This window comes from Lissotriton helveticus, chromosome 8 (genome assembly GCF_964261635.1).
Source record: "Lissotriton helveticus chromosome 8, aLisHel1.1, whole genome shotgun sequence".
In the NCBI taxonomy this organism is placed as follows: Eukaryota; Metazoa; Chordata; class Amphibia; order Caudata; family Salamandridae; genus Lissotriton; species Lissotriton helveticus.
Window position 1 is genome coordinate 1,086,177,544 of NC_136069.1, and position 19,659 is coordinate 1,086,197,202.

The window sequence follows — 19,659 nt, forward strand, 5'->3', positions numbered from 1 at the left end:
GGGAGCCAGCCATGAAGGTGACAAACCAAGACTATAAAGGTGGCACACCACAGAGTCTCCAAGCCCAAAGGCTAAGCCCCAGAAGGGAAAGGGGTTGAAGCAACCACATCACCAGAAACTACCGGCACAGGAAGGACCAGAACAGATGAAGCACTCCACAGGGCACGAAACCTCGGAAGGGCACCCACCGGGCCAGAAGGCCATTATGCCCAGCACCACCAAGCCGCCCCACAGACCCAGCAGCAGAATCAACAGAGAGCATGCCCAACCAGACAATGGAAGAAACCCCCAACAACGCCGAAAAGACACACAAGCAAACCCAAACAAGAGCCAAGGGGAAGCAAGGAAGACCCAACAGCCTCTGCCCCAACCAGGAAACAAAGGGTGACAGAGCCAACAACGGGACAAACCCCAGCACCACTGGGAGTCCTACAGCAGACCAGCCCAAAAAAGGAGAGGGCCAGTCAACAGGGCCAAGGCACATGCCCAGAGGACAAACCAGGGGCAGGGCCACACAGACCAACCAGGACGGGAGGAAGCACTGACCAAGAGCAAAGCCCTGCCAGCCCGACTGACCAGGCCACCAGAGAGCCCAGAGGACACTGCCATGGGAACCCCTAAAGGAGGACAAGGCCCAGAGCAGGAACCTCCAGCACCAACCACCAGCACTGCTACAGGACGACCGCCAAGGCACCCATACCCGAAAAAAGGAGCCTGGGCACACTGACAGGCCAACAAGCCAAGACCGAGGCACTCACAAAGAACCCTGCCCCACAAAGGCACCACTGCGGACAGATGGAGGCAGGTCAGATGAGCACCAACACACCTGCAGCCTGAAGACCAAGCAGAAGGACCAGGCAGCCAGAAATACCTTCCCCGCCCTGACAGGAAAATGACAGGGAGAGAGCCAGAGCCCAGAACCCAGCGAAGCGCAACACCCCATCAGGAACAGGGCTAACAACAGGACCCCACCCAAGGAAGCCAAGAGGTGAACCCACCAGATCCCGAACCAGACCAGGACACAGCAACCAGTCAGGAGTGGGATGAGGCAAATCACCAAGGTCCCCAAGCCCAGGGACAACCCCAAGACAAAACAGGCTCAACAGGGAGGACCCCACCCCAAACACACTCCAATGATGGCCACCACAGCCCCAGGGGTGGATTGAAGGAGGAAAAAAACTGCTCCAGGGAAGACCAAACACCCAGCCATCAGAGATGAGCCAGACACCGAATAACACAAACAGTGATCAGACACCCCATGCCCCAGAACCAACAGTTATGACCAGGGCAACGGGACACTGAGGCACCCTGGAAACTGGTAGGGAGGAAACCCCCAACTGAACAACCAGCTGACCAACTGGCCCGGAGGGCAAAGGACAACACCAAGGAACCATTCCAATTGAGTCCCAATCCCAGCCACAGACGGGCCAAGAACAAAAACCCCACAACAGCCCCAAATCGACCTGAGACGCAGACAACCACTGTCCCCAGACCCCCATGTCAAACATGACAGGAAAACAAGCACCACACAGGAGAGATAATCAGATGGCCCACAGCCCAACCCCACCTACATCCCCACAGAGACCTGAGAAGCCAGCCGACTAAATGACAGACACGCCAGCAGAGACAGGAGGCCACAGACCAAGCTCTTCCACAGGCCTGGAAGGAAAGGCACAGTGCCACACAGCCACAAACCAGATACCCTCCAACCACTAAGGGCAGGGAGAAAGCCACCGGAACTAGCCACAACCAGGCCACAGAGGCACAAAAAGTGTCAGGGAAACCAGAGCTGAAGCTCAGCAGCCCGCACTGTCAAGCCGACACCACGGCCCAACCCACACCTGGGGATGACTGGCACAGAGGAAAGGTCAAAGGAAGGGCAGGGAGGCCGGCCTGGTCCCCAGCCATCCTAGACACAGCAAACACTGGACTACCTAGAGGGCCCGGAAGAACCACACCCAGCCAAGCCAACAAGAAGGAAAATGGAACCAAGAAAAGGCCCACAGGCAGACACTCAAAAGGCGATCCCCAAGGCACCAAGGCTTCACAAAGCAGTGACAAACACCCCCAGAAGGGAAGCCCCCCTCACCAGGAAGCCCCAAACCAGGAGACATGGGCAGAGAATGTAAAGCCAACTCAACCAGCAGAGACCAATCAGAAACTGGACTCACAGAGACACAGCAACAGCAGGGTAAACAAAAGCCCAGAAAGTGCAGTGACCTGAGACACCCGAGACTCCATACCTAGCCCCCGAGCCACAACACTCATCGCGGGGAAAACTATCAGGAAGGGGGGATAGAAAACCCAATGGACCAAGCCCATACAGCAAGACAAGGCCCCAGGCAAAAAATGCATCATGACCCTGCCACCACCACAGGAACCTGAACCTGGCCACAGAGGTACCAGTCCCACTGTAGGCTGAGACCACACCACTGAAAAAAAGAGGACCGAACAACAGAAGCCAGGGACTCCATGTCACACCAACAGTACCGGACCGGTTCCAAAAGCAGCACACCACAGAAAAAAGGGGGAAGAAAAATTGACACACAGGACACCATCCGGGACCGGCAGACACCCAACAGCAATGTCTGCCAAAACAATGGCCCCAACAGGCTCCCAATGCACCCGAATGCCAGAGCACCAGGGCAAAAGCCAAAACAAGACTCCCTGCAACAAGGCACATATGGGGCACCCCTAGCACAGCCCCAAGCCACCACCCAAGGGCAGCTGCAAAGCACGGCCAGAGAAGAGTCACAACACAGGCAACTGGAACACACAGAGGGCCCACGCGCATGTATTATAACCAAGAAAACCAGAGGAAAACTACCATGTAGAACTCACCCCAGGGCCTGACCACACCATCAGCCACCCAAGAACCCCCACCAGCCAATTCAGGTGCGGACACTAGTCACAGTACAGGAGCAGCAGACAAAACCACCATGGCCACCAGTGTTTCAGGGCCACCAACAGCACATCCCCTGGTTTTCCTGCCAACCAAGGGCAGCTGCCATGCAGTGCCGTATAGGAGACACATCACGGTGAAAAAGGAAAACCATGGCCCCAATGCGTATTAAATTACAATGTCATTACATTACATTTAATTAATTGAAAAATAAGTTGTCATAGCTTCTGATGCGGAAGAATGACCTTACATCACCTATCCACCACGATTGGCACATGAGCCTTGTAGCAGGGAAGCCTGGGACTCCAAATGGCCATGACTGTGCCTTCAAGCAATTGCACCTGGCTCCCAGAAAAGCAACGAAAAGATGTGAGGAAAATTGCTATGTGGTACTCACCCCTGGGGCAGACAGACCCCTCACCACACAGTCTGCCCCCATCAGCCAACCCAAGCTGCCAAGGAGTGCTCCATAACACCAGTGCCTGGGCAACAGCCACAAGGCACTCCAGGGGCACCACCAGCTCAGCCCCTGAGCCACCATCTGGCCTCCTCCCAGCCCAGCCACAAGGAATACATGCGCTGCAATACCAAACCGATTCGGGAGGGATGGCGTACCAGCCGCAAAGAGTTTGTTGGCAACAACTGCGTGCCCTGGCAAGCCCAGCAGGCACCTCACAGCCCGTCGAGGACAGCCCAGCAGCTTGATGGGATCCCACAGAAGACTGCAGCAGAAGAAGCACCCAGTACACACGTCTCATTCTGTCGGCTGACAGTAAAATGAAAAGGAAGAATGCTGGGTAGGCACTGGTTAAGTACTCCCAGTGGGAGGGGGTGGGGTAGGGGTCCCAGCATTCCCCTGGTCTTTTTTCTCTCAGGGAGATGGTTATCTCCATATGTAATGAATGGGACGAGGACTGGAGGGAACTGGGGGCAATAGAAGGTTGACATCGTAAAGCTTACGGGAACTCAATGGAAAACCTTCACCACTTAGTCAGGTGAATTTGAGTACTCTTTCAGCAGAGTACATGAAAAGAACTAGATGTCCTTTGCTTCAGTTGTCTAGCATTAGGATGCACATGTATTTCATCTTGAGCTGTGGATGGGAATTTTACTGATATCTACTGAAGCAAGCCGAAGAACATTGATAGACCTTTAATTTAATGCACATGATTAAACTCATGTTACATAGACAGATACATGCTCATATATACATACATGAATTATGTTAAGTGAAATGCACTGGTATAGTGAGACCGAAAGCAAGGAAAATGGCCCTACCAATTCTTTGTTCTTTCTATTTTGCCCTTTGGCATTCCTTTCTTCTCTTATTTCTCTTTATTACCCATGTCTCTTCCACCAACTCTGTTTGCCTCTGTCCTTTTTTCATCCCTTTCCTGGTTTTAATTTATTTGTCTCCTTCAAATTATTTTTCTCATTTTCCAGTCCTAGCCCCACACCTCTGCCATATGATTTTCCTTAACCAGCAGCAGACAGAAGAGGGTGCTTGAAAGTAAAGTGTAAACTGCATGAACTCAGGGGCATATTCTCAAGAACGTGTGATAACCATCGCAAAAGTAACTTAACAGAACTGCCAACATCGCAGTCTATTGTGGAACAATTATGCTGTGGTAACAAAGCATATCAAACAACAATTGTCCCAAACAACAATTCAAATATCAAGGCAATAAATATAGACCAAAATTGGAATCTATATTAGATGTCCAGCCGGACAATTTTAATAATTAATAAAGTCAAATGTGGAAAAAAATATCGAACAATTTCCGAGTGGGACACAAGCCCGTGTCCAACTACCACATATATACAGACATAGAAAAACAAACAATTACAAGGCAAGAAACAAGTCTGTAAGTTAGTTACAGTAAAAACAGACAAATAATACTTAAATACACTTTTTGTGATTTCACAATAAAAAGGTGTTCAAATCATCAAGTGTAAGCTGTCAACGACGTTTCGATCCCTTTTAATATGGGATCATCATCAGGACATATTAATACATGCCTTTACTCTTTTAGAGTCAGCCTCTTCTAACAGTACTGGGTGAAATTGCCAATACATACGATAAAGTGAAGAGATCAATAGGAAGCTCGGAAGGCTCCGAAGGCTCCAAGAATAGATGGTAAAACAATAATATCAAGTGTGGGTACATGTAGTCCTGAGGTGCATTCCGATAGGATGACAGCAAGCGAGGGCGGAAAGGAGTTCTTTCCAGGTGTCGTTATGGAGAATGGTGCATCCGCCCGAGTCAATGCTCAGTCAATTTCAGGGTCAATTCTCTCTAATGAGACGAAAACCTCCGTAATGGGGGTCTGGCACATCCAGTAACGGATAAGGAGTGTGCTCGAGATAATACTCAAGTATTATCTCGAGCACAGATAAGGAGTGTGCTCGAGATAATACTCAAGTATTATCTCGAGCACACTCCTTATCAGTTACTGGATGTGCCAGACCCCCCATTACGGAGGTTTTCATCTCATTAGAGAGAATTGACCCTGAAATTGACTGAGCATTGACTCGGGCGGATGCACCATTCTCCATAACGACACCTGGAAAGAACTCCCTTCCGTCCTCGCTTTCTGTCATCCTATCGGAATGCACCGCAGGACTACCTGTACCCACACTTGATATTATTGTTTTACCATCTATTCTTGGAGCCTTCGGAGCCTTCCAAGCTTCCTATTGATCTCTTCACTTTATCGTATGTATTGGCAATTTCGCCCAGTACTGTTAGAAGAGGCTGACTCTAAAAGAGTAAAGGCATGTATTAATGTGTCCTGATGATGATCCCATATTAAAAGGGATCGAAACGTCGTCGACAGCTTACACTTGATGATTTGAACACCTTTTTATTGTGAAATCACAAAAAGTGTATTTAAGTATTAATTGTCTGTTTTTACTGTAACTAACTTACAGACTTGTTTCTTGCCTTGTATTTGTTTGTTTTTCTATGTCTGTATATATGTGGTAGTTGGACACAGGCTTGTGTCCCACTCGGAAATTGTTCGATATTTTTTTCCACATTTGACTGTATTAATTATTAAAATTGTCCGGCTGGACATTTAATATAGATTCCAATTTTGGTCTATATTTATTATTTTTTGCCTTGATATTTGAATTGTTGTTTGGGTCCATTGTTGTTTGAAATACTGTATACTCCCAAGGTCCCAGGCCTATTGCTACTTTGCGTTCCCCTTGTTCTGTAAAACATTGTGGTAACAAAGCATTCTCAACACGGCGGCACCATGTGATAGTCTCCAGATCACGCGTCAACTGAGAGCGTTAAAATCAAGGCCATGCCGTAAAAATGCGAAATGCGAACACAAAAAAAGCTGCAATGGGGCCAATCGCGATACAAAAATCAGCGAAAACCAGCAACAGTCATTCAAATCACATGCGTCAGGTGGGAAAAATCACCATAAAAGTAGACAGAATTCTGACAAACAAATGCCAAACAACAGCGAAGCACAATGGATGTTGCCGGAGCAAGTATGGAGGAGAACCAGAACCCCACGAGCCCCCCGGGGGACCTGCCTGGAACCTCGGGGTCAGGGAAGGCCAAGGAGAAGAAGAGTAGGAAAACAGGATCCTATTAACGGAGGTGGTAGAACACCATCAACAACTGTTCTTCACCTCCACTGTGTCATTTGCAACCAAAAATGAACTATGGCAGTCCATCGTGGACAAGGTGAATGCAATGGGAGTGCTGAAGAGGACAATGGAAGAGGTCAAGAGGTGCTGAAATGATGTCTAGCACAAAACCAAGCTGAAGCTTACCAATAACCGGAAGGCAGCAATGCAGACTGGAGGTGGAAGTCCTGCGTCACAGGAGGAGCTGGACGATATGGAGGAAATGGTGTCCACAGTCATCAGTGGGGAGATGATGGCTGAAGTCAGGGGACTGGACACTGCTCAACATGACCGGACACAACAGCAGCAGAGTGAGTAATGACCAGGGACTGGGGGGACTGGGGATATGGGCACAATGGCACACATGCACAATTGAGCTGAACACATCTGCTGACAAACCATGCCCCAGACCCAAACTCCGACCAAAAGACCAAAGTAGCCAACTATGCAACATCTCAGCACTGTATAGGCACAGAAGTCAAGGGCACATCGCAGGAAAGGGATGAGGGGCAGCTAAATCAGAGCAGCAGGGGACACTCTCCCAAAATGCAGCACACACACATAACATGCAGATCACATCAACACTGACAATGTGGCACAAACCGCAACATGTCCACAATAGAACACAGGACACACCTGGTTCTGATACTAGCCAATCACAATTGCCATTGCAGGGAAATGTGAGTTGATAATGTACAAGTACAAACACACACACGTCTGTTGTCGAAATGTCCACTGTCCCCATCAAATAGGCAGCTCCTCCCAAACAGCCATGATGCACACAGTCATGCAGTCTGTATGTGCATGTACAATGTGATAACTGCGCCTTTAACTAGGCCGGGTCACCCCCTTGCTCCCCACGCCTGCCGCTGCCGCTGCCTGCCTCCTGCCTCCTGCTTGCTGCTGCTGCTGAACGACCCAGCCGCCGCTGGGCCGCCCGGACCTCCCCCTGCCTCCCTCGCTGGACCCAGGGACTCAGAACCGCCGCCGGACGCCCAGAGGTTCCCGCCGCAGCCTCCCTGCGGCCCCGCCCACCACCAGCCCATTGGCCGCCCCGCTCCCGCCACCCAGCTGACCCGCCCACCCGGCTCCTTACTTATGACGCCCCCAGAGCGACCGCGCAGCGGGAGCACCGAATGAGCGCCGAAGGTGCGCCTAAGGTAAGCCCGTCTGCGCCCGTCCGCGCCTGGACCGCGCCCAGTGCCAGGACCCCTGGCCCCCACCGACGGTAGCCGACCCGACGGACCTACGACGCCGCCGAACTCAACGCACTCAACACCGGCCGAACCCCGGGCTGCTACCGAGCCACACCGAGACGCACCCACGGACCCTTCAGCTGCCACTCCTGCAAGTTCACCTGCAACCGGACCCACGCCACACCAGCACCCACCAAGCCGACCTCCAGCAGCACCCACCTGAAGTGCATCCTGCTCAACACCCGCTCCGTCCACAGACACGCCGTCGAGCTCTGGAACCTGCTCGACACCACAGACCCAGACGTCGCCTTCCTCACGGAAACCTGGATGAACGCCTCCTCAGCGCCCGACATCGCCATCGCCATCCCAGAGGGCTACAAGATCACCCGGAGAGACCGCGCCAACCAGACAGGAGGAGGCATCGCCATCATCCACAGGAACACCGTCCGCATCACGACCAACACCGACGACACCCTCGCACCCGCCGAACACCTGCACTTCCAGATCCACGTCAACCCCAAGACCACCCTCAGAGGCACCCTCATCTACAGACCCCCGGGACCACGCACACAATTCAGCGAGGACATCGCCGACTTCATCAGCCCACACACCCTCCCCTCCGCCGACTACATCCTCCTCGGGGACCTCAACTTCCACCTGGAGAACAACAACGACCGCAACACCACCACCCTGCTGGACAACCTCACCAACCTCGGACTCAAGCAACTGGTGACCACCCCCACCCACTACGCCGGACCCACTCTTGACCCGATCTTCTCTTCCAGCAAGGACATCGCCTTCAGCCACGCCACGGGGCTCCACTGGACAGACCACAGCTGCGTCCACTTCAGCTTCAGAAGGACCACGCTCCACCATCTCCAGCAACAGGCTCCCCGCAGAAGCTGGAACAAGATCACTGCAGACCAGCTCGCTACTTCCCTGAACAAGAACCCTCCCACCAGCACAACAGACCCCAGCCAAGCAGCCACCAACCTCACGAAATGGATCAGCGACTGCGCAGACGACCTCGCCCCTCTGAGGACCCCGCCTAGCAGACCCGGCAGCAAGAAAGCCCCATGGTTTAACGACGACCTCAAGAGCTCCAAGAAGAACTGCAGAGCACTCGAGAAAACCTGGCGCAGAGACCCAACACCGGACAACATGACTGCCCTCAAGCTCGCCACCCGAAAACACCACCAGCTGATCCACGCCACCAAGAAAACCGCTTTCAAGGAATGGCTGGACAACAACGCACACAACAGCAAGGAACTCTTCAACATCGTGAAAGTGCTCTCCAACCCCAACGCCGGAAACAACGACATCACCCCTTCGCAAGACCTCTGCAACTCCCTCGCCTCCTACTTCCACAACAAGATCGCAGACATACACAACAGCTTCAGCACTCAACCGACGCACGCCACGACCGAACCACCGCCCCCCACCACCACCCTCCGCGCCTGGACCCCGATCAGCACCGAAGACACCATCCGCACGATGAACTCCATCCACTCCGGATCTCCGACAGACCCCTGCCCTCACCACGTCTTCAACAAGGCCGACGCTGTCATCGCACCCCACCTGCGGGACATCATCAACACCTCCTTCGACATCGCCACCTTCCCGGGGAGCTGGAAGCACGCCGAACTCAGCGCTCTACCCAAGAAACCATCAGCAGACCCAACCGACCTCAAGAACTACCGCCCCATCTCGCTGCTCCCGTTTCCGGCAAAAGTCATCGAGAAGACTGTCAACAAGCAACTGGCCGCCTTCCTCGAGACGAACGGTTCCCTCGACCTCTCGCAGTCTGGCTTCCGGGCCAACCACAGCACCAAGACCGCCCTGATCGCAGCCACCGATGACATCCGAGCCCTGCTCGACATCGGAGAAACAGCGGCCCTCATCCTCCTGGACCTCTCCGCGGCCTTCGACACTGTCTGCCACCGTACCCTAGTACAGCGCCTCAGCAACGTCGGAATCCAGGAGAAGGCACTGGAGTGGATCACCTCCTTCCTCGCCGGAAGGACACAGAGAGTCCGCCTCCCCCCGTTCAGATCGGAAGCCACCGAAGTCATCTGCGGCGTTCCTCAAGGCTCCTCGCTCAGCCCAACACTCTTCAACGTCTACATGAGCCCCCTCGCAGCCATCGCACGCCAGCACAACCTGAACATCATCTCCTACGCCGACGACACCCAGCAGATCATCTCCCTCACTAACGACCCCACCACCGCCAGAGCCAACCTGCACGAAGGGATGACAGACGTAGCCAAATGGATGTCGAACAGCCGCCTGAAACTGAACTCAGACAAGACGGAAGTCCTCATCCTGGGATCCTCACCCTCCGCCTGGGACAACTCCTGGTGGCCCCCCGCCCTGGGCAGCGCACCCAAACCAACAGACCACGCACGCAACCTGGGCTTCATCCTGGACTCCTCCCTCTCCATGACCAGACAAGTCAACGCCGTCTCCTCGTCATGCTTCAACATCCTGCGCATGCTACGAAAGATCTTCCGATGGATCCCCACCGAGACCAGGAAGACGGTCACCCAGGCCCTCGTCACCAGCCGTCTGGACTACGGCAACTCCCTCTATGCTGGAACCACCGCCAAACTCCAGAAAAGACTCCAGCGGATCCTGAACACCTCAGCACGACTCATCCTGGACATCCCCCGCCGCAGCCACATCTCCGGACACGTGAGAGACCTGCACTGGCTCCCGGTCAACAAGAGAATCCCCTTCCGGCTCCTCACCCACGCACACAAAGCCCTACACAACCAAGGACCAGGATACCTCAACAGCCGCCTCAACTTCTACTCTCCCAAACGCCAGCTTCGATCGACCAGCCACGCCCTCGCCGCCGTCCCCCGCATCCGAAGAGCCACCACAGGAGGAAGGTCATTCTCCTACCTGGCTGCCAAGACTTGGAACTCCCTTCCGACCCACCTCCGCCTGACCCAGGACCACCTCGCCTTCAGGAAGCAGCTCAAACCCTGGCTGTTCGAGCAGTAGCGGACCCCCCCCCCAGCGCCTTGAGACCCTCCGGGTGAGTAGTGCGCTATATAAATGCTCTGATTGATTGATTGATTGACATAATAATAATCCACATTTGTAAAGCGCACAATCACCCGTAAGGGTCTCTAGGCGCTGGGGTCCGTTGGGAAGATTAAGCAAGCTATTGCCCAGAGTTACATGGTGCTGGGCTAACCTGCCGCCGGAGCCGGGGATCGAACCGTGATCCCCAGATTCCAGCGTCAGTCGCCCTGGCTGCGGCGCCACACCTCTCCCACATGTGAATACATTGTTAAACTGCATCTCCCCTTCACATTGCAGATGGACAATCAACACCTCCTGCAGAGCAGCCTGAACCTCTCTTCTCTGAAGACGAAGAGGACCACCACAGCTTCAACACCAATGCCCTCTAAGAGTTCATTAACAACCTCTGCAGCCCACCTCCAGGAGCAGGGCAGCCCAGCTGCAACGAGGATAACCCACCCCCGCACAGACCACACAGCAGGCAGCACCCACCACCACGGCTGCCTCCCTGACCCCCACGAAGAACACATGGCCTTCCAAAGTCGTGTGTTGGGATGCCTGGAGAAGCTGGCTGAACAGGTGCGGGTGGGATTCGACCGCATGGCAGACAAACTAGATGCTGTATGTGGGTGTCTAAGTCCCATCAGGGACCACTCATGGTCCCTAACAGATACCCACAGTCCGCTCCGTGCTCTCTAATGGACCATGGCTGACATCGCTGAAACCCTGACTCAGAAACTAGAACAACTGTCCAATCAGAGTGGCTCTAGCTATGTCACCCGGGAGTTAGGACACATGCGGATGTTAATGGAGACCATGGAGCGGGCTAATGTGGAAAGAGCGGCTGCCATGGCAGCACACCAGCAATGACCTCAAAACCATCCTCATGGCATCGCTGCCACAAGGACTGGCGCCGATGCATGCTGCTGCTACCACTTCATCCACATCTCCGCCCCCTAAAGTGTCAGTGCCACACAGTGCAGCAGACATTCTACCTCTGGCCCCTGAGGTGTCACTGCCACACGGTGCTGGAGAAAGGCCAGCATCACCTACACATGCGGCACATGGAACAGCAGAGTACGAAGATGCAGATAAAACCAGCTTCGTGGCTTGTGGCTTCCAGCAGCACATGCCGGTGGCGGAAAGTGAGCAGGGAAGCCTGGTTGCGCAGGGGCGGGCATGCACCGCTGGGTGGCGGGAGGGCCTGGGTGCAGCTGCCTGGGTGCACAGGGGTGGGTAGGCGATGATGGCATGTGCAATTGTATGTACTGTGCCATTCATGTATCTTGTCTTTGTTTCAGATGACGGGTCTGTTTCAGTTGTGGGACCCGGTGAACTGCACTACATACTGGCACATGGTTGGAAACAGGTGAGCAGTGTGCCCTGGATGTGCAGTGTCGGCACTCTCTTTCCCTGTCTTTCTCTTCTGTTATCTGTGTCTCTCTCCCCCCTCTGTCCATCTATCTCTCTCTCCCCTCTCCGTCTATGTCTCTCTATCCCTCTCTGTCCATCTATTTCTCTCTCCCCCTCTCTGTCCATCTATCTCTCTCTCCCCCTCTCGGTCCGTCTATCTCTCGCGCCCTCTCTTTCTCTCTCTATGTATTTCCCTCTCTCTTTCGCTCTCTCTCTCTGTCCTTCGATGTGCGCAAGACATACCTTATCATCATGATTTTTGTCTTCCAAGCTGTGACCTACGGATTGCCCCGAGGGGAGCTGCCATGTGGCCTCATTTCTGTTCTGTGTTTATTTGAATACATTTTCATTTGTCGATTCAAAGGTGAATGTGTGGAAAATTGAATTTTGCCTTGTTATGTGTGCCTACGTGTTCCCCATCCTATGTTATATGTGCATGATCGATATGCATATATCCCCCTATGATCGATTAAAGACGCAATTATAGTTGTGTCCAACTCTAGTATGCCAGTATCCAGTTCTCGTGAAAGCAACGAGTATTAGGCCTATGTTGCCACGTTTTACAGTGTGCACGTTAATTCATTGAATTGTCCCCGTTTCTAGGCCTCAAAGAGCCCGGACACCAGATTCAAGCTCCAGTCTCCTGAACCGACTCCGAGGAGCGATGCAGCCCCCACCTGCATCCCTGACCCTTCACTTACTTCCTGCCAAGCAGCGCGGTGCCCGGCCTGGCTCTGCCTGCCTGTCTGCCAAGAATATGTTATGCTTCTAGTTATCAGTCCAGCTTTCCTTCTTCGCATTCCTAAGCTACTGAACCGCATAAACAGTTTCAGCTATAGTCTAGCCTTTCTGTCTCCATGCAAGAGTTACTGTATTAATATTCACGGAAGATTCATAGCACACGCAATACATGTAGAATATATGCATGCACCAGCCTTAGTGTCAAGTAGCCTTTGCCCTGATAACTTCTAGACTCTATCAACATGTACTCCAAACACCAGATACCAGATATGCTATAGGTACATGTCGTCCTGACACCGCAGACTTTAGTCTCCTCTTCTAGTGTAGAAGTCATAGCCCCCAGTTCTCCCCGGTAACACGTCATTGTCCGTTTGCGCGCACCACTAGGTTAAAGGTCCCAGCTGCTCAGGTAGCCCCCTCCATGTTTCCGCCCATTTCATGACACTTCTGTGACGTTCTCATCACATGTCTACGTGCACGCCCTGTGCACGCCTTCTTTTCACGCCCATGTGTTCTTATCTTACGCTTGTCACTAGTTACGCCTACTGTATGTAATGTAATTGAAATGTTTTACTATATATATGTATCCTGAACTGTTGATGAGGCGCTGCAGCTGCCTCTCCATTTTATTTCAGGCTGTCCCGATCCAGTCCCTTCCCTTTTGCCTGAATAAAGCCCGTTCGACTCGGATACATCGGATCCTGCCTCTTATTTATTGAGTTATCTGTTATTATTAATGTATTCAAAAATAGTACCGGTATTTAATTATTTATTTACCACATAATGGCGCCCGAACAGGGACGAGCCCCTTCCTCACGCGCTGGCGATGCAACGCCGGTCCCCTGACCCTCTGCAGCCGTGACGGAACAATACCGTGCACGTGCAGATATTTCTGCTTCAAGTCTCCCTCAGGCCCACGGAGGAGACGGAGACTGCGGTCCGACATCCAGACGAAGCGGTGTGGAATGCGGTTCGTCCCGACCAGAGCCCAAGCCAAGAGGACAAGGTCCGAAGTATCCGGAGGCCCACCTGTTTCTGAAGTCCGAAGTTTGTAGTCCGACGTCGTAGCAGTCCAGTCCAGTCCGAGGCCTTCCAGTTTCTGCTTCCCGGTGAGTACCGTTGCGGGGCAAGTATCTAGACAGGATCATTAGTTTGTTCCTGGTCCGTTGGGTTTGGGTACGCAGATCCATTACGAAGTATTCACCTAGGTGGGTACGGTATGACGTGTCTCTTTATGGGACCGGTATTTTCTGTACTGTTTTAGCAGTGCATCCAGTAATTCTAGTAAGTCTGTTCTCGAGAAATTCATGTGTTCTGTTTTCAGTGTATCAGGTAGTATTCTGTTCGAACTGTTATTTATGTATTTTTATGTCGTGGTATGAGTGTTTTGTTTGCCATTTTATTACTGTGATTATTGTGTATTGTGTTCGCAAGTAAGCTCCTGAAAATGCCTCTGTTCTCGAAATTACGTCAGATAAAGACCAGAAAAGGGTTACTCGAAGAAGCAGTTCCTGTCCCCCCTAGGGACAGTCCCGGACATTTTATGTATCACAAGCATGGCTTAGATGCCATAATATATCTAGATTTATGGGCGGACTATACCAAAGATCTTGAAGAGAAATATAGATGGCCTGTATCAGGTACATGGGATGCCGAGTGCATCATGCGAGTAGAAGAATCATTATGGAAAAAGAAAGCCAGACAGTCCCAGAAAGATGCCATCGAGTTATGGCGCAAAGAATCTCATAAAAGAACCGAAAAAGAATTCAGAAGAACAGAATTAAGTAGGGAATCATCAGAGAAAGCCCAAGAAAGGGAATTAATCGAAGAAGGTGAACGAGTAAGAGCAGAACAGTCAGACAGACAGAGAAATGCCCTTATTAAAGGTATGTATCCTCTTCTTGCCGAGGGCTTGCCAAAAGCAACCCCGGAAGCACCCTGTCATTTACCGCCACCATTGGTCCCGATTAAGCTACGTCACAAACCGACCGCAGCTGAAATTTTTCTCTCGTCCTACTTGGACGACACAGTCCCAGAATATGCAAATCCTATTCCGCCTGCTCACCCACAGCCTCCCGTTAATAATGTAATTCCTGTTCCTCCAGCCACTGGTCCCGTGGGTCCAGTTAATGTTACAGCTCCCCCGGACCAGCCCACAGTAAATGTACCAGCCTTGCCAGTCACTTTACCAGCACGTACAGTATTCACCGACGATTCTAGTTTAGGAGCAGCGGGGGGAAGTGCTCCCAACACCCCGCCTCAAGCAAGACGACTGACGCTGCATGATGTAGCGTTACAGCGTACGCCAAAAGTGGCGACATATACAGATCTCAAGCGACTTCTTACTGACTGTATATATGATCCAGTCCCAGGTGAAGATCACATGATCTTATATTCAATACGTTTAAGACGGGTTGCCAGCTTTTTTGGTCACCCTGCCCGACATGAAGGAACATCTAAACAGAATATATCGTTTTATCCGTACAGGAGAGAATCCAGGAAGTATTCACGAAGCTATGTCACAGAGGAAAGCCGAGGTTCAACTTATGATTTTAAAGCTCTTGATTAATTGTTTAATAAGAGAGCAAGATTATCCAGATAAAGATCAAGACGCGATGAAAGCCCTGACCAGGTGGAGTGACAATATAGCCGAGGGAAAGCACAAGACACAAGGTAGTGTGGAGAGTATGTACAAGAAAATTCGTAAGGAAATTATAAGTATACACCAAAAAGAGAAAGCAAAAAGAGAAACCGAGAAAGAGTATGACTCTTCAAGTGAAGAGGTAGACAGCGAGAATCCCTCCAGAATAGCGTATGTAGGTAGAACTAGACTTCCCGACCGACATTCACGCCTAGATTACAAGAAAGTTTTTCCTCCTCCAGCACCAGAACAGTGTTCTCTTGAGCAAGTATTCCAGGCTACCGATCAAATTCTGAAATCACGAATAGGTTATAGTGAGCTTAGTACAATGCATGAACAAGAACTAGCCCGATCAGCAGTCCGATGGACTAGTGATTCTACCACGTTTCCAGATGAAATAGTGGCCCAAACGTTTCTGAAACTGCCCCCAGCCGAGCAACGTCTGGTGGGAACAGCATTCTGATCCAGGTCCTCTACATGATGTATTAAACGAGTTACTACAAAACAGATGGAAAGGTCTAGGTACCGATTTAATTAGTGTCATATTAGAACAGCGCCACAAATACCGAACGTTTCTGAATCCACATTATGTTTCCGTCTCACCCCCAGAAAGAAAATCAGTCTACATAGATAGACAGAATCCGTTACGAGAAGTACATCCAGTTAAGGTAGAGGGGGGTGGTCTAGAACGAGTATTTGTTTACACCCCTATCACGAAAATAGAACTCTTGGAAATGAAAAAGTTAATTCCCTGTCACGATAAAGATCCAGCAGGGTTCCACCGTGAATTAAAGGACATGCTCCGTATGGGAGAATACACGTATCCTGATATCATTAAAATGTTAAAGGTCCTGTTGCCTGCGGGCATATATGAAAAACTCAAAGAAAAAGAATGGGAGGTGGGAGAGAAAAAGATAGATTGGACAGCATTAGAAACTGAAGATAATACACGAGTACCAGGTACCGGTCTTGGGGATAAAGCTAAAGCTTTGCCCGAATTGTTAATACAAGTTTTGCCAAGATTATTAGCCACGAAAAAGGAAGATTGGGATGCCATCTCAGCCTGTAAACAGAAACAAGACGAAGATACTAGTGATTTTTATTCTAGATTTGAGAAATGTTTCATTATTAATAGTGGTCTGAAAACAAGTAGTGAATCGTATCCCCATCTTTTTGTCACCAAACTAGTCGAGAATTCAAGTCCACAAGTTAAAAATCGAGTATTGAAAGTCGAAAGTACCTGGCAAGCTAATACTCCGTCACAGATGCTCCAGATGCTACAGTATCACCAGAACAGAATCAGGGAAGAGCAGGAACACGAAAGGAGACGTATGAAAGACACGAAAATGAAAGTACTAGTTGCACAGTCTGTTCCTCAAGACAGTCAGAAGAGGGGTCCGAATCAAGCCAGTCATCCTGCAGCTCCCGTTAAAGGGACATGCAATTACTGTAAACAGCCAGGTCATTATATAAACGAATGTGCAGTTCTGAAACACAACATAGCTACTGGTAAAACTAAAGAAAGACCACGTCCGCCTAGACTAGAACAAGTTTCACAGACTTCCCAGCCACCACAGAATGCACAACAGACAGTTACAGCACCGCAGCCTATAGCTGCAAAACAACACGTTACACAGCAGATGTACCAGTATGCAGAGTCAGAGTATCCAGATTACCAGCCATATTCATGAAACAGCCTAGAGAGGGAGGTTGGCTTGCCTCTCATCGAGATTCCTGTAGATCAAGAGGGTCCCTATGTACACAGTCAAGTATTAGGGAAAGACAGAAAGTTTCTGATTGATACAGGGGCAAGTAGGACTACCATCAGTCATGACGAGGTTCCAGGGGCTCCACTCTCAGGCTCTAGAAATGTTTCCCTTGGATTTTCAGGAAAGCCTATTGTTAATGAAATATCGAAACCAGTTACTCTAGAAGATGGTCCATTGTCCCGAACTACAGACTTGTTACTCACAAAATCATGTCCAGAAAATTTATTAGGCATTAGAACTCTGAAAGAATTAGGAGCAGTCACATGCTGCTCCCCAGAAGGGGTACGACTGTTCCTGCGAGATTTCAAAGGTCATTATGTATTACGTGATTTTGATCCAAGATTATTGAATGTACCACAGCATCTATGGGCGCAAGGTCCAACTGATGTAGGTTGTATGCATATCACACCCCATCGTGTCACTCTGAAGAAAGGTGTTGTATTACCACGAATCCGACAGTACAAATTGCCACCAGAGGCTGTAGCAGCCTTATCCAAAATTATTGACGAACTTATTGTTCAAGGAGTGGTTGTAGAAACTGACTCCAATGTATGTAATTCTCCTATCATTCCGATTCTGAAACGTACTGATCCAAATGCACCTCCAGTTTATCGATTAGTGATTGACCTTCGAGAACTTAATAAATGTATCATACCTCAGTACCCAGTGGTCCCAGATATTTCTTCCCTATTGACAGCCATTGATTCCGAAGCTACATTCTTTACTGTTATCGATCTCAAGAACGCATTCTTTAGTGTCCCCATTCATCCAGACAGCCAGTTCCTTTTCGGATTCTGTTTAAATGGAAGAAGCTATAAATTCACACGAGCACCTCAAGGTTTCACAGAGAGTCCTAGCATTTACAGTCAAGCACTTAAAAGACAACTAGACAATATTCACATGCCAACTGACACTGCCCTGCTCCAGTATGTCGATGATCTATTGATCACAGCCCGTTCTGAACGTGACTGCGAGCGTGCGTCACTTACAGGCTTGTATTTCCTGGCCGAGATGGGGCACAAGGTGTCCCCTTCCAAATTGCAATTCTGTGTCCAGCAAGTGGTCTACTTAGGACACTTACTGTCCAAGAGGGGTAGGCAGTTGACACCTGACCGTATCCAGTTAATAGCACATCTTCCACAGCCCAAGACACAGAAGGAGGTACGAGCTTTTATCGGCCTCACTTCTTACTGCAGACAATGGATTCCTCAGTACGCATTTCTAGCCAAGCCACTGATACAGTTAACGACACAGGAGGCAGCCGTATCGACTGTCCTCCCCTGGACCCAGGAACATACACTTGTTTTCAATGAGTTAAAGAAAGCTTTATGCCAAGCACCTGTTCTAGCAACACCGAACTACAGTAAGCCTTTTACACTTTTTGTTACTGAACGTGATGGTACTGCATTATCTGTTCTCACACAAGATCAAGCAGGACAATACAAGCCCTGTGCTTATTTTTCTAGCACATTAGATCCGGTGGCCCAGGCTCTGCCTGCGTGCCTCAAGTCAGTTGCAGCCACAGCTCTAGCTATCAGACAAAGTGATTCCATAGTGTTAGGACACTCCCTGACAGTACAAGTTCCACACTCCGTGGAAGTTCTTTTAAACCGAACACAGACTCAGCACTTGACAATTGCACGTTTAACAGGTTATGAACTGACACTGTTCCAGCCACACATAGAAATCAGACGCTGCAACATTTTAAATCCCGCTACACTGTTACCCTCAGTTACTTCAAATCCTGCCACACATGACTGTGTGGAAGTTGTTAACACCATGACAAAGCCAAGACAAGACTTGACAGACATTGCATTACCTGATCCAGACCTGACACTTTATGTGGATGGTTCATGTATGAGAACAAGTACAGGAGAACTAGTAGCCGCGTATGCAGTGACTACTGAAACTGAAGTTATAGAAACACATCGTATTGACACCCTGTCTGCTCAAGCAGCAGAGCTTGTCGCTCTGACCCAAGCCTGCATACGTGCCAAGAACCTGAAAGTTAACATATACACAGATTCACGTTATGCATTCGGAGTCGTACACGACTTTGGAGTGCTCTGGCAAGAAAGAGGTTTTATGACTTCTCATGGAACCAAGATTCAGCATGGCCCCCTCATTCAAGCTCTGTTAGATGCAATACATTTACCAACAGCTATCGCTATCATGAAGTGCAAGGCACATACCAAAGTTACTGACATCATTTCCCAGGGTAACGATCTAGCAGATCGAACAGCCAAGCTCACAGCTCAGACTCCAGACATTCCAGTTAACCCGACACAGACACACATTCCAGATCAGATTACTTGTATGACA